We start from the raw sequence: 26816 nt of genomic DNA on the forward strand, positions 1-26816 counted from the left end.
TATCACTTTTACCCTTTGCTCCTTAGAACTAGTCACATGGCTCCTACCTATCTGCAGGGTAGGCTGGGAGGTATAGTGTTCTGTGTTCATAGGGAGGAAAGAAGAACTGCTTTAATTCCAGAATCATAAAATGTCAAAACAAAGAGGGTTTTTTAAGGTAATCTAGTCCTATGGTTTTGGTTTACAGATGAGAAAATTGAGATGCTAAAAAATTTATCTGGAATTACAAGGACTTAGAAAGATGATCCAGGACTGGACACACGTTCTCCTGAAGTTTAGGTCCAGACTACAGCTACCTGCTTTCCAGTCCTAACATTCCTGTAACAATTTCTAAGTCATTGAACTAAACAACTAGATTAGCATTTCAAGGTGACATTCAAATAAGTATATAAATGGGTATGTGGATATTAGCCATTTTTTAAATCACTCTCATTTATTCAATGTGTGTGACCCTGTGCTCAACAGTGTGTGGTATATATACAAATCCCATCTTCCTTGTCTTTAAGGAAGAATCAGAATGTTGAAAAAATAGATGAGTAAATGGAAGATAAGAATATAACATGATAGTGCTAGAATAAGCAGTACACTGACATAGGAGAAAAAGTAGATCTCTCCAAATTTGACATGGAGAGAGCTTCCTGAAGTGGTTTAAAGGAATCAGAAAAGGAAAATCACTACTCCAGTTTTTCCTAATGGAGCCAGATGTAGATCCCATAGTTTAATAGTAATGTGCCTTTGACAGATTTCTATCTTAGCCTTACTTTCCTCAACTATAAAATGGAACTAAAAGTACATGCTCTGCATGGAACAAACATATATGTATGTATATATATAGTACTAACCAAAATTCAGCATTTAGTAGAACTCAATAAATGGTAGCAATCATTGTTATTCATGATTTTAATTAAATAAGCATGGGATTCAGAATACCTGAAATGTCACTTTCTTTACTAATGGTGGGATAATGATGTTATTACTGAAAGTAATTAAAGTACATAGAAAGGATATCAATTCTATAACTGGTAGACATTCCCATACCACCTCTACCACCACCACTGCCACCGCCACCACCACCATCATCATCATCAAGACATTCATAGAAATAAGAGTTGATAGCTCGGATTCAGAACGTCTATATTACAAATAGTATGCCTTATGGGGTTGATCTCATTAAACATTCACAGGAAATCTGTAAGTTAGACACTAGTGGCACAACTAGCATAAAACTGATACCCAGAAAGTTTGAATAATGTGCTTATACTAAGTAAACAACTATTCATTCATTCCCACAAATGGTGCCTGAATTACTTTCTAGTGCCAAATGTGGTATATGTTCATATATAAAGGCATGTATGAATACAAATGAATGAGTGAATATATAAAGTCTGGATATTGGACACATGAGATAACCTCATAAAATACAAAAGAAAACATAAAAATAACAATAAGGACTGTGAAAAATGCTGACACATGATACATGAAGATAGAAACTCCAAGGACTGGAAATGTATTCCACACATTTTAATAGCAGTTTAAAATGACACCAGGCCCAGTGGACCTGGTGATCTGCTGGTAATCCGTGGATAAGCTGGTACTTGCAATGCCTTTGCTCTGAGCTCAGAAAATATTTAATAGAAGAGTGGTAGTCCAGGAGCTTACAGTCTAATGAGGGGATTAGAGAGGGATACAAGGAACTGTAACACCAAACAGATTAAGGTAAATGAAGTAAGTGAAAAGAAATACCATGTGTTATCGTAAAGGCTCTGAGAAAGGAAAATGTGTACTTAAAGAGTTGGATTGAATAAATAGTGCTGTACTTTCAACTTGTTCTGTCTCAACACTCACTGAAGGGGTGCACATCCAACTGTGTACCCTTCTCAAGGCTTAAAGACAGAGGTAGACATTGACTTCTCCCTACTCCCTAGTCTCATTTCCTGCTACTTTTCACCTTACTTTCTAATATCAAGCTGCACTGGTCATCTCCCACTCCTTGACTATACTACCACTTCTTACTAATCTTTTGCACATGCTGAACCCAAAATATGGCTATTCTCTTTCACTCACTTTCCCTATTCCCCTCTTCTACTAGTAAATTATTTTTTTAAAGATTTTTATTTATTTACTTTTAGATAGAGGAGAAGGTGGGGAGAAAGAGAGGGAGAGACACATCAATGTGTGGTTGCAGTCATGTGGCCCCTATTGGGGACCAGGCCTGCAAACCGGGCTTGTACCCTGACTGGGAATCAACAGGCGACCATTTGGTTTGCAGGCCAGTACTCAGACAGAGTTATACCAACCAGGGCTCACTAGTAAATTCTTTACACTCTTTGCATCTCAAGCCTTGATTAACTTCTTCAGTGAAGCCTTATCTTATCTCCAGTCTACCTCAAGTACCTTTGTTATTGTTTGTGGGACTATGTTCATTTCCTTGCTAGCTCTCCTCTCCATTTATATGATTACATGCTTGTAATCAATATAAGAGTGGGCTGGACTTAGTAGGATGCAAACAGTCCCTTCGCAGTAGACTATCCTATAAATTAGGAAGAAGTGGACATTTATTTCAAATATTTGGTGCCTGATGATGGAAGGCTTGAGCATGCATGCATGATGTTTTCATAAATCTCCTTCACATTTACCACCCACGCCAGCTATACATGCCTTCTCCTTCCCACCCACATCCCATTCACTTCTCTTTGCATCTTGCTGGGGAACAACCAGTGGTCTCCCTCTAACTGCGGTCTCCTCTGCCTGGCCTTCTTGAATATTTTTGGTTTCTGTCTTGTCTTACACTGTTTGCAGCACCTAAAAGACCTTAATCACCATCTTCACATATCAAAGTCCTACCAAGTTCAGTTTTCAGTTGATGGCAACTAAAATACCAAGGGAGGATCAGAAAAAAGACAAGAGTTTAGAATGGCATGGAAAACTAAGACAGTCAGCCAATCTATGGCACCAATTTGGGGACAATATCCACTAAATAAAATGAAAAGCCAATTATCTGCTATTATATAGCTTAAAAATCATGATGGATATTTTGTTTTGGATGAATTAAATGGAATTCATATCACGCCACTGGTCTTTTTGAGTAGCCACACAAATAATTGTGTTAGGTTTCTATAGAGCCATTAATCTAGGGGAAGCTCAGAAAATGGCAGAGGAGAAGAGAACCCTGAAAGTAAATTAACCTGGATTCAAGGTATTGATTACACACAATTTTAAAAAATGTGCCAAGTTCAACTGCCATTAAATTACTGAAGAAGTATTCAATCCATATATTTCATTTGATGCTTTCAATTATGTGGGAAAAATATAAATAAAAGCTATTAGATACATGATTTTTACTTTAGCTCCTATATCTCATCACTGTACTAATTTCAGCTTTGTGGCCAACAACCTTGGATACAAAAATGTATCGAGTTACTGAGAATTCCAGCTCCAGAGAGAAAATCCCCCAAGGAGTACTTCTTTAATTAGAATTGCAGCTTTAATATCTATAGTAGTTATAATTTAATTTTGTTGGTGGTAAATAATGAATTTTCTTTATGGTAACAGTTGGCTACATTTTTGGATAATTTGAGTTCTGGATACAGCAGATAGAGCTAAGCTATTACAAAAGGAAAATTGCTGTTTAAGTTAAAAATACATTGGTTATGTTTCTCAACAGTTCCTTAAATGCATTATGTTAATTTAAAAACTTTGCTGCACAATATACTTTTTAATTTTTATTTATTTATTTATTTATTTTCATTATTTTTAAATATATTTTATTGCCTATGCTATTACATTAGTCCCATTTTTTTCCTCCCCTTTATTACTCTCTGCCCTTTATCCCCCTCCCACCATCATTCCCCCACCTTAGTTTATGTCCATGGGTCATACATACAAGTTCATTGACTTCTCCATTTCCCATACTATTCTTAACCTCCCCCTGTGTATTTTGTACCTACCATTTATGCTTCTTATTCCCTGTACCTTTTCCTTCATTCTCCTCCCACCCTTTCCCACTGATGACGGTCCATGTGATCTCCATTTCTGTGGTTCTGATCCTGTTCTAGTTGTTTGCTTAGTTTGTTTTTGTTTTTGCCTTTTTAGGTTTGGTTGTTGATAGTTGTTTGTTGTCATTTTACTGTTCATAGTTTTGATCTTCTTTTTCTTAGATAAGTCCCTTTAACATTTCATATAATAAGGGCTTGGTGATGATGAACTCCTTTAACTTGACCTTATCTGGGAAGTGCTTTATCTTCCCTTCCATTCTAAATGAGAACTTTGCTGGATAGAGTAATCTTGGATGTAGGTCCTTGCCTTTCATGACTTTGAATACTTCTTTCCAGCCCCTTCTTTACTGCAAGGTTTCTTTTGAGAAATTAGCAGATAGTCTTATGGGAACTCCTTTGTAGGTAAGTGTCTCCTTTCCTCTTGCTGCTTTTAAGATTCTCTCCTATCTTTCATCTTGGGGAATGTAATTATGATGTGCCTTGGTGTGTGCTTCCTTGAGCCCAACTTCTTTGGGTGCCTCTGAGCTTCCTGGACTTCCTGAAAGTCTATTTCCTTTGCCAGATTAGGGAAGTTCTCCTTCACTATGTTTTCAAGGAAGTTTGCAATTTCTTGCTCTTCCTCTTCTCTTTTTGGCACCCCTGTGATTCAGATACTAGAGTGTTTAAAGTTGTCCCAGAGGTTCCTAAGCTTGTCCTCAATTTTTTGAATTCTTTCTTCATTCTGTTCTGGTTGAATGCTTATTTCGTCCCTCTGGTCCAAACCATTGATTTGAATCCCAGTTTCCTTGCCTTCACTGTTGGTTTTCCTTTATTTCACTTTTCAAAGCCTTCATTTTTTCCTCTATTTTGTAACCATATTCAACCATTTCTGTGAGCATCCTGAACACCAGTGTTTTGAACTCTGGTAGGTTGGCTATCTCTTCATCACTTAATTGTATTATTTCTGGAGTTTTGATCTGTTCTTTCACTTGGGCCATATTTTCTTGCCTTAGCATGCCTGTTATGTTGTAAGGGGAGGAGTCTTAGGTATTTACCAGAGCATGGAAACCCATGCTGCTGCATGTTGGGGAGGAGTCTGAGAAGGAACAATGCCACTTGCTCAGCTGTGGGCTGGCTTTCAGTCACTTCCTCTGCGACCCACAAGAAAATTGGGCCATTCTCCTGCTGATTTCTGGGTGGCTGGTTTGGTGTACATTCTAGGACCCTGTGGGTCTCTCCAATGAACTCTCCTGTGAGGCTGGGAGTTTCTCCTGCCACCTCAACCCCCATAGGTTTATTCAGTCAGAGGTTTTGAGTCTTTACTTCCCCTTGCTGGTACCCTGGGTTGTGTGATCTGTTTCATTCCCCAGTTGTTCCTCCCAGTTTATCCATGTGCAAATGTGGGACCATTGGCTCCACCAGCCACCACCTTGCCTGTCCTGGTCCTCCAGCAACTGCCTTGCCGAGAGTCCTCTCCACCTCGGCTGCGCACCTCCACCTCTCCTACTGGTCTGGATGAATGTTTCTTCTTGAATTCTTTGGTTGTCAGACTTCCATACAGTTTGATTTTCTGGCAATTCTGGTTATTTTTTGTTTTTAAATTTGTTGTTGCCCTTCTTTTGGCTGTGTGATGAGGAAAAGTTTATCTACCTACACCTCCATCTTGGCCAGAAGTGTATTTATTTTTATTATTGTTCAAGTACAGTTTTCTCCATTTCCCCCCACCATTCCCCCTGCCCCACCCATCACCCATCCCCACCTCCCACCCTCAATCCTACTCCCTTTTGGCTTTGTCCATGTGTCCTTTATACGTGTTCCTTGATGACCCTTCCTCTTCTTTCCCCTTTTATCCTCCTCCTAGTACACTGTTGGTGGCAATGCAGACTGGGGAGGCCACTGTGGAAAACAGTATAGAATTGCCTCAGAAAACTATAAATGGAACTACCTTTTGACCCAGCAATCCCACTGCTGGGATTATACCCTAAGGATCCTGAAACACCAATTCAAAAGGACCCATACACTCCAATATTCATAGCAGCACAATTTACAATAGCCAAGTGCTAGAAGCAACCTAAGTGCCCATTAGTAAATGAGTGGATGAAAAAACTATGGTACATTTACACAGTGGAATACCACGCAGTGGAAATAAAGGAGCTCCTACCCTTTGCTACAGCATGGATGGATCTGGAGAGCCTTATGCTAAGTGAACAATATACTCTTAAATTGCATTATTCCACGTGATAATTACAGTGAGTGATTAACAAAATATTGAGTGAATAGTGTGTTGAGTAGTCCATAAAAAGTTGGACCATTCATGTTCATGTCTGAACTCCTGTGAATGTGACTTTATTCATTTATTTATTTTGGTCGGGGGAAAGGTCTTTGATGATGAGTTAAGGATGTTGAGCTCAAAAACTATGATAGCTATTTTCAGGCTTATTATATGGGTGGGTCTTAAATGGAAAGGCGACTATGTTTTTAAGAGAAAAGCAGAAGGAGATTTGAGACAGAAGAGGAGACACAGACACAGAGAAGGCCAGGTAAAGGCAAGAGAATTCTCCCTCTATAGCCTCTGGAGAGAGTACAGTCCTGCCAACACTTACATATTGAACTTCAGGCCTCCAGAACTGTGAGAGAATAAATTCCTGGTTTTTTTACTATTTTTTTTAAGTCATCAAATTTGTGGCAATTTGTTACAGCAACCTCAGGAAATTAACACACTACCTATGCTATATGCTCTTGTAGGTTTTGATTTCATGTTTTGTTATTATGCCTATTATTATACTTAAAATATAATATTTACATTTAGTTATTAATAATAATATTAAATATGATCTTATATTTATGTATTTCAAAATGAATTTGCAGCTAGAGTAATAATAGTTTAAGATGTATTCATTCAAAAATATTTACAAAATGTCTACTATGTACCAGGCCCTTTGCTAGCTGCTGAGTAGCCAATCATAGGCAAAAACAGCCTCAGGTCCTGCTCTCACTGAGCTTACCTATATAGTTCATTGCACATAGGTGGAGAAACCAAGACTTATTGGAGTAACAATGTATTGCTCAGTGGTTGGGGAAATCAGTTAACCTGGTATTTTCTGGATGGATCTCTTCCCAGATTATTAGAACTAAAAGTAAAATTAAAAATCACAATGGTGGCAGACAAGTCATCAACATTCATATTGTCACTTGAAAGATGGTCAGCAAGTCAGCCAAAACACTGGTTATCCACCCTCTGTTGCATAGATTTTGATTTCTGAAGCAACTAGTTAGACTCCTGTCCTAATACTGATTCTCCTTTACTTAAAAACTGCAATCCCCAAAATAATAGGGCAGGCAGGAAAATTTATCAGATTGCACACATTATATTCTGCAAGATGTGCACCCAATAATTAAGATATCAGTGATGAGAAGCAGCGAACAAAAGCATGTAACTAATGTGGGGAAGGGGTTTACACTAATTCAGGATAGTCATGTTAGATCAATATTGAATAAGGGAAGAACACATTAAAAAATTACAATGAATTTGAAAATTCATTAATCAAGCATTTCCTTTGGGCAGAGCACTGTTATAGGTGTGTCAGTGCTGAAATTATACTCATGGCCCAAGAACCAGCCAAATTACATATTTTACATGCTAGCTTTTCTTTCTGTTTAAATAAGTTCTGTGTCTTATTATTATAAAAATTACTGTGATTGATGCAACTAGTCAAGCATTCCCAAGATGGCAAGCCTTGGTGTTGGCAAAAAAGATACTGAATCAGAAAATTGTGGCTCAGGTTCTGGTAATGGATATACGAGGTATGTCTTTGCACAATAACCCACCCTTGGGAGAACTACTATCTCACTATACATCATCTATAGGGTGGCCAGTACACCATCCTACCATTTTCTAATAAATTATATGCATGCTGAAATGCTTGAGAAAAGGCTACTGATGTTTGCAAATGACTTTGAAATGTTTAAACATGAGAAGGATTGATTCATGGATAGAGAGAGGTACAGATGGATAGATATGTAGAAAATAAGTTTAGTAAAATATTAATGGTAGAATGTAGCTGGTAGGTATTTGTATGTTTACTGAAATTCTTTCAACTTTGCTGTATGTTTGAAACATTCATAATTTAATCTTGAAAAAATTCTAGTGCCTTTTTTGTCCTGATTTGAATTATAAGTGATATTGCTTCTCAAACATCTCATTTCAAGAAGGAGAAAAACTGAAATTTGTTTTCAGAGAAGTTGTTCCCTGTCTTCAATTAGATGGCCACAAACAGAAGAATTATGTATGGAAGGTTAATTCTGAAGGACAAGAAAGCACCTGGTACTTTGTTTTTCAATTTTCTGACAATTGTGATTTTGATATTCGTACAAATGGTACACTTAAATTTGTCACTACTTCCTGATACTTTCAACAACAAGCTGACCAAATTTTGGTGACTTCTGAGGGTATGTTTAGTAGATGTAAATAATAGCCCTCTTGATACCTACTAGGTATCCGAGGAATCCATGCAGAAATAACCATTGCAGGCCTGGGTTACCTCCAGGGAACAACTGAGAATCTGCCTACAAATGATTGGCTCTTTCAAGTTAAATAATAAAACCATTCTCCTGGAAACTTTGGCTGTATTGGACATCTATGTGCAAAGCCCCGTTCTAGACATTGGAAGTTCAAAGATGAATCAGACATTGACTTTGTCCTTTAGTACAATTCATGTAATAGCCTAACTATGCTGCCTATAGCAGGTGGACTGTTAATTGGGCATGAGTGAGTAATATTACGGCAATGTTGAATACATTAGTGACAGGAATCTACATGTAGGGCACCCCTTTTTATCTTCATTTTCATCCATAAATCTAGAAATTTCCATCCGTTTTACTCATATCTTCTATCCAAAGAAAGTTGAGAATGTTCCTCAAATTTGCAACTCTAAAGCCATTTAGCTTCTACTATGCTAGTTCTGGGTTTCCATACCAAGGCTGTACCTGGAAATGCATAATCATAGCCATTTGTTATCTGGAGAAACTTCAGTAACCTCAATCAAACTCTCAATTCATATAAAATGAGGAAAGAGCCCATTGATGTAAAATTACTTGTTAAGGTCATATAGGAACTTCTTTGCTTTTCAAGTTGTTGTGTTCTATGAATGACTAAAGAAGACCTTAAAGTTCCAAAATAGAATTAAAATGCATGAATGGACATTTTAAATTACTGTAACACTTGCATTTCAAATAAAAATTATAAAGTATTATTATTGCTAATTTGATTCTATGATCCCAAGGAGGTCAGATTCAAAGTGGTTGGTTATATAACCCAGCAAACCCTACACATTATAACAAAATTGACTAGAATTTTGAGAAGGTCTGTCTTCCTCATGGACTATAGGACTGGGAAAGTATAAAATCTGAAGCTGATGTAGCCTTTTAACTATGTTGAGGGAAAATCTGGAATGTGGCCCAAATTGAAAAAGGCAGATGGAAGAGTGGCCAAATACCAATGACACCATTTAAGTCCTAAATCCAGCTGTACCTAAAGGTGGAATCACTCCCTTGCAACCCAAAGACCCGTGAAAAAATAGCATCCCAACAGAATATATGTTTTGTCCCACCGTGGCAGGACAGGGGCTAACACAAATGGAGAAATGAAAGCAGCCTGGGGATTAGACAAGATGATTAAACATGATGATTTGGCTCTGTGCCTGGGAAATGGAATAAAAACTCTATACATTTTTATGATTATACTCGCTCTGTAGTCTTCACTTGGATTGGTGTAACAGGCAGGCAAGAAGCTACTTTTTTCCACTAATCTTTTTCTCTTTTGAGTTCTTAAGCGAGAATCTAAATTCTGTTAATGAATATGGTGAAAGGCATGCTTGCTCTTCCTGATGTTCAATAGGCATAAACTAAATGCCTTCTATGGGTCAGGAACTGCCTAAGCCCAGATAAAAGAGATAAATGTATTTCTTCTCTGTCTTCAAAGAACAGATAGGCCACTATTAGTAACTAAAAGCATACTTTCTTAATTTTTTTTTTTTTTTGCTTCAAATCCTGGCTTCATCATGTACTAGCTACTTAACATCTCTATTGTTCAGTTTTCCTACTTTTAAAGGAGGGTTTACAACTAACCCTACTTATAAACTTGCTTGTTATAAGGGTTACATTATACATAAAGCACTTGGAAGATTGCCTGGCACATACCATATATAAAAGGATGTCAAATAAATATAAATAAATAAGTGAGGAACTCTTACTCCACAAGAGAAGAGAGAAATGGCCAGTATTTTGAATGTTTACTATATTCCAGGCACTGTTCTCAATATTTTATTTATCTGATCATGTTGGCCTCTTCTGTGTGGATTGATTTTCAAAAGAAAAGTTACACATTGGAACATGGGTCACGGAAAGTCCTTTCCAAACCATACCGTGAGCATTAAAGGTTATTATCAATGTCCTGGGGGAGGCAGGGCCATAGATTCAGTGAAAGTGGAGCGTGGCTTTTCCTAACTTTCATCAATATTAAGAATAATATCTGTGAGCTTAAACTCTTCTTGATTTTCATTGTAATCTCATCTCATAAGTGTGGTAACTCGGGAATACAGATTTTCTCACGAGTTAGTGGCATTTATTGTGATAAAACTTACCCACTCCTTCTGGCTGTGAAACAGTGTTTGAGTTTTGCTTCAGCCCCTTGTGCTGTCTCTGTCTCAATGTCTTGGTAACATTTAATGGGTAACCAGAGGCCATTTTCCTTGATACCCACCTATCAGGAAGACACACCTGTTAAATACTCCATCTCCCTACAGCTTTTAGGACATTTTTGCTGCTCTGAAAGATACTGCCTTTCATGTCCATGCACTGGGAAGTAGAAGCTGAGCCTGACTAGCCTTCTGAGTGCTGATCCTGAAGTTATCTGGTGCCCTGAGGCAAGAGTGGCTGGCAGCCCCTGATGGCAGCACCTATACTGGGGCTCCCAGCTGCCATAATTGGTTTTCTTGCCTCTGCTCCTGCCTAAATGAGGACACACCATGTTGGGCTTCACCCACCTGCCACTTTTCAGTGGGACAGGCTCTCACTCCACATAAGGTTGATCAAGTGAAAGCCTCAGCAGCTTAGCAGAGGAGTTGTGAAAAGAACAAGGCCATTGGAGAATGGAGCAGGTCTCCAAAAAGGAGCATCGGCAGGTTAACAGAGGGTTCATAAACACAGGGACCAGGGAACTTTGCCTCAACCTCAACTTTATTTTCTAGTCCCTGTTCTGATTATTAAGACTTGAATTCCTGGAGGATCTATTTGCACATCTCTCACCGTACATTTCATTCAATTGAGTTCTTATCTGAAACTGCTACTTTGGCCACAAAACTTATCTTTATTTTGTGCTTTTAATAACATTTTATATTTATTTAGTGCTTACTGTGCATCAAGTATGACTCTCAGACTTTAGCTCTATTAATCTTTGTTGTTCATAGAAACCATATTCAGTAGTGATATTATCATTGTCCCTATTTGCTGATGAGATAATGAGTCACATACCTAACAGGTGATGCAAATTTAGGTAGTTGCCTTCAATACCAGCAAGCTTAACCACAATGCCTTAAAATGAAGTCTGATAACTATTAGTTTTTTAACCACTGAAGCTACTCCACATAAGATGCCCAACATTTCTTCTCGAGCTGCCTCCTCTTTCTCAGACTTCTCCCAGGTAACAGGCAAATTGCCCTTTTCAGGCGCAGCTGATCATGCCAGAAATGCATACCTGACCCAAGTTATCCCAGTCTAGTTCTCTGTGCCAAGAATTTGGAATTAAGAAATAAACATTGAGTTAATCAGATATACCCACCCTAGACTTACAAGATTTCATGGAGATGAGGTTTTGGTCCAAGATAGAGACATAGTGGATCCTGAACTCACCCCCTCCCATGAACACTCTGAATCTACAGCTATATATGGAACAATTTTCTCTGAAAAATAAACTAAAAGCTGGTTGAGTGAATCTTTCACATCCAGCGAATGAGTGAAGGCCCACATCCAAGTGGGTGGGAGAGGCTGGGACATGATCTCACCATAAACTCCACCCTCCTGCAGTGACTAACAGTTGGGAGGGAACACAAAACCCAGCACTTCTGAGTAGTGAAGGGTTTGAACCCAACACCTGCAGCCCCAGTTTTTAAGACGTGCACTTGTGAGCTGAGCCCTCAAAACACATAGCTCTGAAATCCAACGAGGCTCGTGTCCACGAGATCCACAAGAGTATACTGATCAGAGAAATGTGCCTAAAGGCCTCGCGAGTTCTGACTCAGCGGCTCCAGGGTCCACGGGAAGCCCAGGGTCCAGCTGAAGCGGCGGAGAAAGGCAAGTGGACTTGTGTGGGAGAGGCTCCTTCGCTTGTTTCTTGTTTCTGAGCGGGGCCTGAGCAACAGGCCCCTGATTTGACACATATTCAGGGGCCTGCTGGGCTGCTCCCTAGGGCGGACACTGGAGGGCGCCTTCTTCCGTCTCCCCGGGCTGCCCTCCAGAGCGCCCAGAAGGACACGAGGGGAGCTTTCACACACGTCTGGTGCCCAGTGTTTGCTGCTGCCGCCAGGGGGCACGTCTACATTGCCTGACTCCGGTGGCCGTGGGGCTTACACTCCTGGGTCCCACAGAACGGCCACAAACAGAAAGGTTTCTTCAATGGCTACCACCCCCAGGGCACAGCAAGAGGCCACAGACCCTGGCGCTCTATCTTCCCGTGAGAAAGGCCTATAAACTTATCATCATAGCTTTAACCTGAGGGGCAGGCTTCTAATTAACGTCACATCTAAGGGCCGCTGGTGAACTTCCCAGAGACCTCGAGAGGCCAGGCGGCATCTTCCGCCCTCCCCCTAAGGTGAGCTCCGGCTTCCCTGAAGGGGCTGCCCTTGCCATCCCACGGGACTGGAATAATGGAAGAGCCGGTTCTTGACAGACCCTACCTCCAGGGTACTGCAGACAGCCGACTGAGACACAACCCTTGTCTTTCTGTAGAAGAAGCCTATTTGCTTGTTCAGGAGCTTCAGTCTGAGGGGCAGGCTTCAGGTTTGGGGCACATCTAGGCGCCTACGACGTGCCCTTAGGGAGCGCAGACAGCGGCTGCCACCTTGGCTTTCTCCCTCTGCCTCGCTCAGGGGGCCCGTGTTTCTCAGGAAGGACCTTGTGCAGTCTCACACCCGGTTTTTCAACCACCGTGCTCGATCGCCTGGCACTGGTGGCCAGCAGGGCTCACACTTGTAATCTCACAGGACTACATATATCTGCATACTTTAAACTCACTGCAGCAAGGTCTGGCTTCCGATCAGCCTGAATTTAGATGCTGGCTGAGATCCTCCCTTTTGGACACTGACAGGGTTGGCCCACCCTCAATTATTGGGAGCTTTTAAAAATAAAATCCGCTGCTTGGACAATCACACTCGAGAGCTAGGGCAGGTTTGGATGATAAGGTGCATCTCCTATGCAAGGCTACTCCTTCAAGACTGGTGGTTTCCATCTAATGCAAAGAAGCGAACACAGAAGGTTGAAGCAAAAAGAAGAAAGAAAGGAATATGTTCCAAACGAAAGATTACATGGAGATGGGATTGGAGTCAGCATCTTTGTATTTCAAAACAACTGACAAAACACATTTTTAGGGTGAGGTATCAGAAGTGATGTAAATAACATTTCAATGGCAAGTTTACAAAAACAAAAGTAAAGGAGATTTTTATCAGTAAGAGAGTGAGCATTCTTATTCCTAGGATAGAGAAGAAACTGATCGTCAAAGAAGGAAATGATGGAGATGTAAAGACAAGAGACTATTCATCCTCTAGATAATCTCCTTGAGAAATTCCAATTCTCATATGAGACCCAGCTGTACTTGCTATATACTTCCTGCCATGTGGTTCTTTAATGTTCTTCTGTAGACTTTACAAAGTCACCTCTAACTTAAACCAGTTCAGATATCTTCTGTTCCTTGCAGCCACATGATGACTGACTGAGATACCCAGTTAAAATTTGGTAAGTTTTATTTAGTCCTAATATTCCATGTTAAAGTTAACTCTCCAAGAATGAGAAATATAATTGTGCTATGCTTTCTTGGTGTTTACTGGAATATTATGTTTTCAGATTGAAAACATAATATTCCATCTTTTAGCATGCTTATAAGATCTTGGTTATTTTGGGCAACCCAGTGTTTATTTTCCTTATTACTGGTACCAACCCTTTTCAGATTTTAGTTGGGGATTCGCTATCTTCTTGTCATTCCCTCATGTTTGAAAGGGCTGAATGCCCAGTTCAAAGGGCAAAGATCATTGGGAATTTGCATAGCCCTATCTACTGGGATTCGTTGAGAGACAAGCAGATGACCTAAGTCAGCTCAATCTATGCGAATGTGTGAAAGTATAGGGAATATTGGGATAAAAGTGCTCACACTTCTGGCTGATAAAAACAAATCAGCAAGGAAGTAACCCTGGGTTTCCAAAGGCTGCTTTTTGCCCCCTTAAGGGAAAAGCGTAAATAAGAAAAGAATCATTCTAGAAGAAGAGAGAGAGATAAAGTTGATTAAGCCTCTATAACCAGCCATACCTGAAGCTATAACTTTTCACTGAAATACTCAATGACTTGAGCCAAAATTATTTCCTTTTAATTTTTTATACCATTCAACTTGGAGGAATTTTCACAGAGAAAAGAAAGATGTAAAGTAATGTATATGTTATGACCTCAATATCATAACACAATACCACGAAACCACCTTTCCCTCTTTCTGTTTTTTTCTCTCATCTATCTATAATCATCAAAAGCTGCACATCAAATTTTTAAAATGGTGGTTATCTAGGGGCATGTGTTGCTGCAGGTAGCATTAAAGAAAAAGAAGACAAGGTCGGGATTGTCATGATGAATCACCCTGTGATGATATCTGATTTATGCAAAACCATTTGCAATTGGACATAGCTATGGATAGAGGTATGTGATAGTATGACCAATGGAATGCCAATTGTGGTTGTCCCAGGGCCATGGGCTTTTAGCGGATTTTTATCTCTTCATACTTTAATGTATTTTAGTATTTTTGATAAAAAAGGTATTATATTCAAAAGTATCAGCCAAATATAGGGAAAATAAGCAATGTGCTATTGTTCAACATTTAAAAATTTTTAATCAACTAACCATTAATTTTTCCACTTATTAATAGCTCCTTTAGCAACACAAGTTTAATAATGCTTCACGACAATTCTTTGGAAAATACGTTGGTCAAATGCTGGGTTAAATGAAGTTGAATGCATTTCTTTACAGACTATATATAATATGAATGTACATTGTAACGGATCATGTAATTAGCACTTCTCAAATTTAGCAGTCCTGGAATATCCAATAGGAGTAGTTGATATAGAATTTGGGAAACAAAGAGAAAATAAAATGACAAGAAAATTGGAGAGATACTGTGCTTTTAAAATCATATATTCTGGACTCCTGTGCAAGACAAATGAATTCCTTGATGTGGACTCTTGCCTTTTCATGCCTCATGTGTCTCACAGGCCTCCTTGTCAGGGTCATTGTGAGAGTCAGCTGAAACATGTGATGGCATGTTTTAAAAATTCCGTGGATTTGCAGTTTATCTATATTCTTTTCTTTGGTTGTATATTTTCTCAAAACTTACAAAATAAGAAGATAATTTAAATGCATTTCGTGTTATTTTGTACACCCTTCCCTCTGGTGGATAACATAATGCTTTCCCCACACATTAACAAGACACAAACAAATACGTTGAACTTTTTTTGTTCAGCTTTTAAATAACAACTATTGCATTATTTTATGTGGGGCATAAAGAATAATTTATTTTCACTGGGACTGAAAAATGGAAGTCCCTGAAAGAAGCAGTCAATTTTATGAATTAGTGGGGAAAAGCAAAGTGGCAAGAATAATTGATTTGTTTATTTAATTCGGTCATACCAAACAGAAACTTAGTTAAATTGGTTTAGCAAAAATGGGGGAAATTATTTTAAGGACTTAGGACTGCTCTACTAAGCCGAGGCAAGAAGGGCAGCTGGTTCCCTTGAAGGAAGGAAATGGAACTGGGCACCTCGCAAACAAAGGCACAAGGGATGGCATTCTCTCAGATTCCTGCACAATATCTTCTTTCTAATCCTCTTTATTCTCCCCTTTTTAGAGGGCTTCCTTTGCTTCTCTATGCTCAAGGCAGCTGAGGGCTGCTCTACTGTGCTAGAGTCTGCATTTCTTTAATTTAGATGACCAAAAAAGACATTTAACTCTGGTGGCTCCAGTTAGAAATTCCCCATGGACTGATTTTTTTTTATTGTTCCAGTTGAGGTCATTGTCTACCTTGATCCAATTAGCCATAGGCAGGTGCCAGCAAATATAGAACATTTAGCTACTATCTGTGCCCACTCATGTGGCTTGGGCTGGTGAAGAGCTAACAAAAGTGTGTTTGTGTCTTAGGCACCCACCGAAAAAGGCATCTTACAACTGTCAGTGCTTTCCATAGTGTTAGCCTCTATCTCCTCTCTCCTTCATTTGGCTGGGGGTGCGTGTTTGTTAGCTTGTCTGTGATCTTCCAAATCTGTGAAGTCTTGTCAGGATGGGGACAGGGCTGTGGCAGCAGTCTGAATCCTCTTCTCCTAGTTCACATTTGTCTAAATATCAGTAGAAAATATGGTTAACTATCAATTCCCCACAGTAGTGGGAAAGAAGCAGTGACTAACTAATTAAAAGGGGTGGGAGATAATCCAACATCCAGTTTCTTTTGGATTTGAATGCAATTTTTGAGTATTATATTGACAAAAGTATTGACAACCTATACCGATTAATTTGTATTTGCTAACCTGCAAACCAAGCACATAATCCCATAGACACTTGCAGCAAAAGAAATACAGTCATTATTTGTGATAAGGGATATGTAATGGAAAATTGGAAAGAAATCACTAATAATACATAGTTATTGAAATAAATATACATTTCCTGAGGGCTTAATATATGCCAGGCATGGTGCTAAATACCTTATATTCATTGTCATATTTAACCATCACAGTAATCTTAGGAAGAAAGTGTCATTTTTATTTCCATTTTTTAGATAATGAAAGTGAGGATAAGATGTTCAGTAACTTACCTAAGGACACACATACAGTTCTTTATTTTTTAATTTTATTTTTCAATTACAGTTTACATTCCATTATTTCACTGACATGTGGAATCTAAAGAGTAAAATAAGCACACCCAGTTCTTAGTGGATTGGAACCCAGCTTGGTTTGGGTCTAGGTCTGAACCTAGATAATTGAGAGAGAATTGGGAGCTAACTACTCTACTATGAAGGACAATGATCTGAGTCTCCGCAAAATGAGAAAATGTGTTGGAATTCAAGTGAAGCCATGCATAGTATTTGTCACAAATTTGTATGATACCCCTGGATACTTTTGCTGACCCAGCTTCTACAGAGGCCAAGCTTTCGCAGCCACGCCCACATAGGCTAAGCTATGCTATTTAGAAAGTTGATAATTCATTTCCCTCATTGCTACCAAGTGGGCTGGGAAAACAAAACAAAATAGAAAACACTGCAGTTTGCCCAAAGAAACTTCAGTTCTAGATGATTCTGATTCAGAAATAAGTAATAGTTTATTGATTATGTTCCAGTTAAAGGTAAGATCATATGGTATTTGTCCCTCACCACCTGGCTTATATGAAAAAAGCAAACAAAATATAACCAGAGACATTAAAATTAAGAACAATCTAACAATAGCCAGGGGAGAGGGGACAGTGGGAAGAAGGGTTTTCAGGAGCTACTATAAAGGATACAAGGATAAAACCAAGGGGGAAGGTAGAAGCAAGGGAGGGAGGTGGGTTTGGCTTTGGTGAGGGGGGAGTGGAGGGGAGAAAATGCAGACAACTGTAATCGAACAACAATAAAGTAATTTATGGGGGGGGGGAAGAAATAAGTAATGGTTTAAAAGAAAAACAGAAAAAAAAACAATGCCCAACTTAGTTCTATATCACACAGGAAAGATGACTTGGAAATGAAACCAGATTCATTACATGAGGTCTAATGAGGTAAAGCTCTGAGGTATTATAGGCAACATCCCTAAAGTATTAACATCAGAACGTTAGAATGTTGTGTTTAGTGCCATCTTAAAGCAGCTACTCTGAATGTGAATCACTTTAAGGACTTTGTCCCATATAAATAATAGGTCTGTGACTGTAGTTCACAGTGAATAACATAAAATGTTAATAAACCTTTTAAAGCTTCAGAAGTAGCAGTATATTCAAATTATACATTTTATAGCCTATACTATTTAGGAGACTAAATCACATGGATTATTGTTTGCTTTTAACTCTAATTGACCTGCTAAAAATGCAGAAACCCAAATTCTATTTAGATGGATGTTCAATTATATATTTAAATAACTATTAATGCTCAGTGTTTGCTTATTCCTTTGATTAAATCATCAGTGTTTTACATTAAAGGGGCTTTCAAACATCTGACAATTATAAAAAATTAATGGCACATTTCTACTTTCTCCCTAAAAATTATACTAATTTTGGCCCAGTTTGGTTTAAACTTTGCCTTTTTCCTGGGCATATACTAGATTTAAAAAAAAATTGTTGTTCAGTTCCAGTTATCCCCATTTTCCCCCCATTACTCTCCCCTGCCCTAACCACCCGCCAACATGCTGGGTTTTTTTTTTTATTAGTCTATATTCCAATCTCCCAGTGTGCTAAATAATGTATAAAATTGCCTTCTGTTTATCTATGAATAGAAACTTCACTACTAATTTCATATAGCAGATAAAGACCTATCTTTTTTTTCTCTTCCTTTCTCTCTCTTTTTTCTCTGCTCTCCTTCCCTGCCCCCTCCTCCTCTTCCTTCTTTTTCTTCCTCAGATTTTTGAGCTCAAGAAGTTAAAGAATTGTGAGTAACTAGGTATTTTATTTACATTAAGTAAATGCCAATCCAAATATGAATTGTCTTTATATTATCTTCTATTGGAACTGTAACAGTGGAAAATCATAATAGGAAATATAACCTACCCCACCATTCTTTAGCACATTTTTTCTGTAAGTGCTGACTCTAATATGTAGTAGTTTCTAAATGAACAGCATGTTTGCATAAGAATCTTAGGAACTAACTTCAAAAGATACAGACTCCAACCTTCAGGCATCCCAGCTCTGGGAGATTTGCTGACCTTCAACCATGAAGATAGGATGACACGAAACTGGGATGATGTGAAGCCAGGATGGCTAAACCAGGATGATGCACACTGGCCATCACTTGTCTTGTTGGAATGGACTGTGCTAGTCTACACATAGAGAACCTTTCAATCCTCTCCCTTGATCTTTTTGTCTGTTCCCCATTTCTTCCTTATAAAAGCCTCTGCCTCCACTGAGAGGTGGAGATGGACTTTGAGACAGGAGTCCCCCATCTTCCACAAGATGGGCTTTGTGACATGAGTCCCTCATCTTTCAGATGGCCAGCATCTATTTGCAAATAAACCACATTGTACCTGTCTCTCGAGTGAGTATTGGCTTTCATAGTGGCAGGCAGCTGGACCTGCTTTCAGTTACAGAACCACAATGTCTATGATCCATATTTGACTGTATGAGTAAATGTCAGCCAGCATTTTTTCTTTTTCTTTAGAAGCTTCTCCCACATCAAAGACTATTTTTACTCAGGTAAAATTTCTCCCAAATTTATTATATTAACTAACTTGCCTTATATGTTTATTTCTAAAATAAATAACTAGGGTATCATATTATTTGGACATGCACTAAAAGGTTTCTGGTACCAATTCCAACATGGGGGAGGCATGTTCCCACCCCCACACACCACAAAGTATTTGTCAGACACCAGCAGGATATCCAAGAATTTAACTCAATCTGACATATCTACTGGGAAATTACATTAGATTCCACAAGTAAAGGGGCTCAGTCCTACAAGAGTGCGCCCACCTCCCATTTCAGATGCCACCCCAAGTCCAGGTTATAACCTGGGCTTCTGAGCAACTGGCTATAAATTAGAAGTGCCCACGAACCTTTACTTTGTTCAATTAATTTACTAGAGCAGCTCACAGAACTCAGGGATGTTTTACTTACTAAGTAACTGGATTTTTTTGTGTGAAAGAATATAACTCAGAAACAGCCATATGGAAGAGATGCATAGAGCGAAATACAGGGGAAAGGGTGCAAAGCTTCTTCTGTAGGTGTGCTAGTCTCCCAGCACCTCTGTGTGTTCACCAACCCGAAAGCTCTCCAAACCTCATTCTTTTGGTATTTTGTGGAGGCTTCATTGCATAAGCATCGTTTATTAAATCATTGGCCATTGGTGGTATTACTCAATCTTGTGTACCTCTCCCCTCCCCAGAGGTCAGAGATCAGGGACTAGGGACTGAAAGTTCCAACCCTCTAATCACTAGGTTGCTTCCACTAGCAAATGGCCCCCATTCTTAAGTGATTTTCAAAAGTCACCTCATTAACATATCAAAAGACATCTTTGTTCCCTTCACCTGGCAATTCCAATTATTAGAACTATGTGCCAGAAATGGCAATGAAAATCAAATATATATTTCTCATTATAGACCACAATAACAACCTTACATACACACAAAGTCACTGGACCAAGAAGTGTTAAATTTTAAAACCTAGAATTCAGTGAATAATTCAAAGCTGTGATCTGATCTGAGCTTCAAGATTTATAGACTTCCCAGGAAATGTCATCCTACCCTTTTATAATATGCTTTTGACTTAACCATTTTTAAATGAGCAATTCCAAGTTAATTGGAAACTAAACTCTTCCAGAAATTGTGGATAGCACTGAAGGGAATACCTAAGGACTATTCCATGACTGAGAGAAAAATACAGGTCCCTATAAAAGATAGCTTTATTTTGACAATGCATTAGGTGGAGAATGCAGAATCATTCCTCATTTGTAAATACATATTTCTGTCACTGAGGCCATAGTGGCTGGTGGAACATTGCTATCTCTTTTCACAGGTGGCATTACCCTGAAAGCTGGGTGAAATACAGGATGACTTCCTATTTTCTTTCAGGAAACCTAAAGGCAAAGAATATCACCTTCTGTCCTTCTTGTTTATGCATGTTTCTTCAACCATGTCTGAACTTAGAAATTGCTAGTTTATATTTCACTGTAAGTGGAAGCTTCTGAGTTACAGGGTACTATTTTTGGTGAAAAGTGTTACCTAAGAGACTTTGTGCTTTCTAATGTGAGGGGTGAGTTTCAGTCTATGTTTAATAACTGGAAAGCTTCTGACTGCCTTGAATTATTACATTAACACATTATTTGGTAACTGAACTTGACTTTTTTTGCCAGAGTCAATTTAACAAATGCCTCCAGCACAATCTTTTTCTAATACCTTCACCATTGTTCCATCTACATGTTTGCTTTTCTGGAATGTCTTTATTATCTGTGATTCTTACTGAGAAACTACTACTTAGTGCAATCAGAACCTAGGTGAGAGAATCAGGAAAAAGGATGAGCCAGAGAATTAGCAAATGAATCCACTGGTAAAATGAAATTTGTCCTTAAGTTTCTTCTTAAATGCTGAGAATTTCTATTATGGAATCTAAGTTCAAGGAGATTGGTTCATTTATTGTGTGAAAAGCTACCTTTGCATGATTCTGTTCTATAAGAAGGCTCAACTGAAAAGGTACAAGTTAATCAATTAATAAGCACTGCTTTTCTTTAAGAGATTGTAAAAGGATGAGTCTTAACGCGTTTGATATTTCTAGAAAGTCATCTGATTAAATCTTTAGTAATGTTTCATCTGACAAGAAGACAAATTCTTCTTCCAAAACACGTTTTAGCAGAGAAAATAAAATTAATTTTTACTTCCCTTCTCTTTTCCCCAGCCAATAAGTATCTGTCTGTGGCTAAGAAACCATCAATGATGTGAACTTTCCCAATGTGACCCAAAGGAATAATACATTTTCTTTTGAATGTTTGCATAGAGGTTTTTCCAATTGAAGGTAAAGGACCTAAAAGACACAAAGGAGTAGATAAAAGTAAACACATTTATTAAGTACTATTTCCCAGATACTTATATAAGTTATGATTCTTGAAGTTGCAAGTAAGAGGAACAAAACAAGAAATTTGCAGGCTGATATAACTGAAAATCCATGGATAGAATTGACATCAGAGACCACTGGACCAGGGGTTCAAATGGCATAACTAGGGCTGGGGTCCATCTCAGGCTGTGTTAAGGACAGGAGGCTGGAGGACTGAGATGACTGTGGCAGCTCAGGCTTCACATGTTTGAATCTAGTGACAAATGCCACTTTCCTACAATTCAAGAAAAAGCTAGGGGTTAGCTAGATGGACCCTTCGACTTCGTTTTGATCATTGTGTTGGTCCTTGAAGCACATAAAGGATACAGTAGTGTTAACCTAAAAATACTAAGCCAAAGTGACAGTCAACAAGTACTTTTTGAAATCACAAAGAATAGTTATTTGGGAAGCACTGATTTAGGCAGAAGCCCAAATAATGTTCTGGTTAGGGGGTGGAGGTATGAGTTTTTATGAGAAAGGGAAGGGATTTCTTTATGCGCAAATAAAATTATTTGGTACTAATTCTAAAGAATATCTCTAATTTTCCTTGTCCTGGTCAGGATGTCTGCTCTCCTATTGGGCTTGCAACAGTTGTCTGAAATGAAATGTTCGTTTGGTTTAGTCTAAGGAATGTGTGAAGAATGTCTGCCACACAGGCTCAAAAGGACATGTTGGTATTTTTTTAGGACTTAGAGGAATTGTTAAAAATCTAAATGAAGACCAGGGGAGTGCACTAAATCAGAATCTTTAGGCTGTCGAGAACCGAAACCACCCATACACTCAGCCTAGACACTGGGAAACAAAAGCCACACGTAAGCATCTACAGTGACCACACTTCACTATTCCTCCATCTTCATTGGCATACTTTGTTTTTCCACAGCTTTCCTTTCCATGCAAATGGTTTTACTGTTGGTCACAGGAACTTCCAAAAATACCCAACGACTACTCAGTACACATTTCACCCTAAGGTTCTTTGAATCCTCACCCCAAAATACTCATAATACTAAAATACTTGCTTTTGTATAAATTAACGGAGAGAAGCCTCATTTAAATTGGAGTTGGGGGCACCTGTAGGGGAAGCTCTCATTCCTGCAGAGGCTAACAGGAAGAGCTGTTGTTGATTTACGTCTCCCAGCTTCCTCTTCTCTATAACAAGAGTTTCCTCTGCTTTGTTTCTTAGGACTTGTGTGGGTAGCCATTAGACCACATGTTGTGAATTGCAATTCCTTGTTTTTCCTGCATAAACCCATTTTTCAGGAGAAATACCTGGCTATTTATTTGTTTAAGGTCACATTTTTCCCCACTGGTTTTGAACTCTTGTTGCTTACCTAATCCTAATCAGGTTTCTGCATTGCAAGCCCCACCATAAATCAAACTTACAATTCCCAATGAATTTTGACATTATAATCCCCTTCTGAGAGACAGGCAAATCTTTGCAAGGTGGGTTTCTCTTTTACTGTGGTCAGCAATAAATTAAGCTTTGCCTTATCAACAAGTTGTACTGGTGATAGTTGAGGAAACATCTTTTGACATAACGTGTAACAGTGGCTGTCAACCAAGTAGGACCAGTTTGTCTCCCTGAAGACATTTGCCAATGTGTAGAGGCTAGCAGGAGGGGAGGAGAGTGGTTGCTGCTGATGTCTAGTGGGTAGAGGCCAGGGATGCTGCTGAACATTCTACAGTGCACAGGCAAGTCCTAGAAAACAAAGAATTACCCTACCCAAAATGTCAATAGTGCCAAGGATGAGAAATCCTGGCCTATAATAATTCATGGCCCTTCTGCCTCCTCTAGATAAGTCAGTATGTTTTAAGCTATCTCTGGGAATATATGTGCTATTCTAAGTGCTAAGGTGATGGTAAGCTATTGATGGCTCATTCTGATTATATAGAACATTTCAGCTTTGTCCTCAGAGAAGCTTGGTTGACTTGTCAGAAATTTTAAGGTGAAGAGATCTTTAAGATAGTACCTTTCAAGGCCAGATGTTGTGGGAAAAACACAGATGTTAGCAGACACCTGGATTCTAGCCTATGATTTGTTACAAATCAGGGGAAAGTCACTTTGGGACATACTCTATATTCTATAAAATGAGGGCTTTGGTATAAATGGTTTTTATAACCCTTCAAAGCTTCAGTACCTTAAGATATTATGAATTAGTTGATGGTCTGGCAATATCTAGGTCTCATGAAGAAGGGCATGCTTTTTTCCTGTGCAGATTGAAGCACACTAGAGAAATTTCCTGAGTCAGTATAACATAAATGAGAAAATGACTTGGAAAAGCTGAACACTTCTAGTGTGTGGCCCTGTTTTTGTCTGTGTCCCTGAGGTTTCATAGCCTGGGTATATATTTTAGGTCGAGCTTCCATCCCTGAAATTATTAAGGCCCCCGTTTAGTCACATGATTTTTTTAAATTAAAAATATCATTAAGAAAAGTCTTAATTCCCAAACTCCAAACCCATTCCCAACACAGATGTCAAGATATCTCCTATCTCTTTCTTAATTGGAACCAATCCAGGGTAGCAAATACAGAATTCACATTTTGCTATTTTTTCTTCACTCCCCCGGTAGAATTACTCCTTTTCTATTTTCTCAGTATTTTTGAACACATATTTATTTATATTACAGTTCCAGTTTCCTCTTTGGCTGAGTGATAGGTAACAAATAGATAAATAAATAAATAAAATCACTTCTTTGCAAGCTGCCTGAAGCTGTTTCACTTCCCCAGGAGGTGATGAAGATTTCAGGTGAAGAGATGAAAAACTATTTGGGGGGCAGAGGGTGAGGGCATTATAATGGGCATTTGATTATGCCAAAGCTAAGTCCACAGGCTGTTCTGGAAACAAAGTGCAAAAATGAGAAGCTAAACTGTTCAATAGTGTCACCTAAAGTCTTGTCCTCCTTAGGTGAGGGCATTGTTATAATATTAGTTGACTTTGGGTTCCTGCTAAGCAGAGTGAAAATAAGGGAATAAGGAGAAGATGAGAGAGAACATTCATTGATTTGCACAGAAGAAAGCTGTAGAAAAATGGGTGCAGAGGTAATGTCTGGGAAAATGCTGTGGGAAGGGAACAGATGGAGGACTTCTAAAAAAATGTATGGCTGATGGGTGAAACATAGGCAGGAAAACCTATCTGTTATGAGGTTTCTCAGTCTTTCTTTCTTGCATTGTAATTTCATCATTCAGTAATTTTGGCCTCCTCTGAAACCTAGTGGAAGTATTAGTGATGCTTGAAGAATTAAAAGTTTTGTCCAAAATGAGTCAAGTAAAAAATAGAATTGTGCCATGGCAATTATAGGATGGCCAGAATGATAAGAGAAAGAGTTGGAAGAAGTCTGTCATGAGATGAAAAACAATCAGAGCAATGCAAAATGTTTTATAGGGGTGGTCCAAAGCACTTGGGCAGGGCACTAGAGTTTTACCAGTCACATGGCAGGAGGAAGCAAATTGTGGTTATTTGGAAATTAAAGAGAGGGAAGACCCCTCTGTTTATTCAATGGAATTCTGGGACACTGGATGGTTTTACCTTCTTTTTTCTTTGCTCACAGGACTTGAAGTACTACTTGAAATACATGTGCTCAATAATCACCTGTTAAGTAAAATAGAGAGAAACATATGAATGCAAGAAAATCAATACTGAATTTCCAGGACCATCTTCCAGTAATTAAAACATTATAGGGGTGGGTGGGTGGAGGTGGAAGAGGGTAAAGGGGGATGAATGGTAATGAAAAAAATATGATTAAAAGTTAAAAAAACATTTATAGTGTGCAGTTATTTCTCCTATTAATTAGCTCTCTACATAATTACTTTCAAGAAATCAATAATAAGAAAATAGGGAAGTATGAATAGGTTTTGACATTTACTTACTAGCTTTTCAGAACTAAGAATGAAAGGAGAAAAGACAGACTGTAAATAATACAAAAGGCAAGGCAAAGAATAAAGAAAATCAAGGCAATTACATTCTGGGCTAATTCCTTGGACATTTCTTGGTCCAATGGAAAAGGCAAAATCTTCTCAACTATATAGAAGTGCTCCATAGGTTTGGTGAGTCCAGTGAATATCACCTTTAAAAATAAAAAGACAAAATAAAAAAAGAGAAAGAAAAAAGAATGTATGCTTACCTAAAATTGGATGATATTTTGCATCATGGATTAAGTGCACTGGAAAATTATTAATTTTTTTTTATTTTACCAGTCTAGCAGAAACTGAGAGAGACCAAGCCAAGCCAATTTATGTCAGGTGACTTAATAGCCAGCAGCAAGTTAATAATCACATGACAAAATTAAGATGTCTGACACCTAAAAATCTCTATATTTTGTTTTACTAAAACTTTAGAATTTAAATGCCTATAGATATTCTCTATTTGAACTTCATGAGGGAAATGTCCATATCTGTGTGGTCTTATTGTTTTGGCCAGAGGTAGGCAAACTATAGCCTACCAGTAGTCTGGCTAGACAACCATTTTTATAAGTAAACTTTTATTGGACCATGCCTATGCCCATTAATTCACTTACTTTATATAGCTGCTTTTATACTACAAAGGCAGAGCTAACTAGTTGTGGCCAGTAAGCCTTAAGTGTTTATGATGTGGCTCTTTACAGGAAGTATTTTCCAACCCTTCGTCTAGTTTCGTGCTACTCAAAGTATGATTCATTGGCTAGCAGCATAAGTATCAACTGGACTTTGTTAGAAATGTAGCATCTCAGGCTCCAACCCAGACCTATTATATCTATATATCTATATCTATATCTACATATTTTAAATTCTCAAGTGATTCACATGAAGTTTGAGAGC

The sequence above is a fragment of the Desmodus rotundus genome, chromosome 8 (genome assembly GCF_022682495.2).
Source record: "Desmodus rotundus isolate HL8 chromosome 8, HLdesRot8A.1, whole genome shotgun sequence".
Taxonomy (NCBI): domain Eukaryota; kingdom Metazoa; phylum Chordata; class Mammalia; order Chiroptera; family Phyllostomidae; genus Desmodus; species Desmodus rotundus.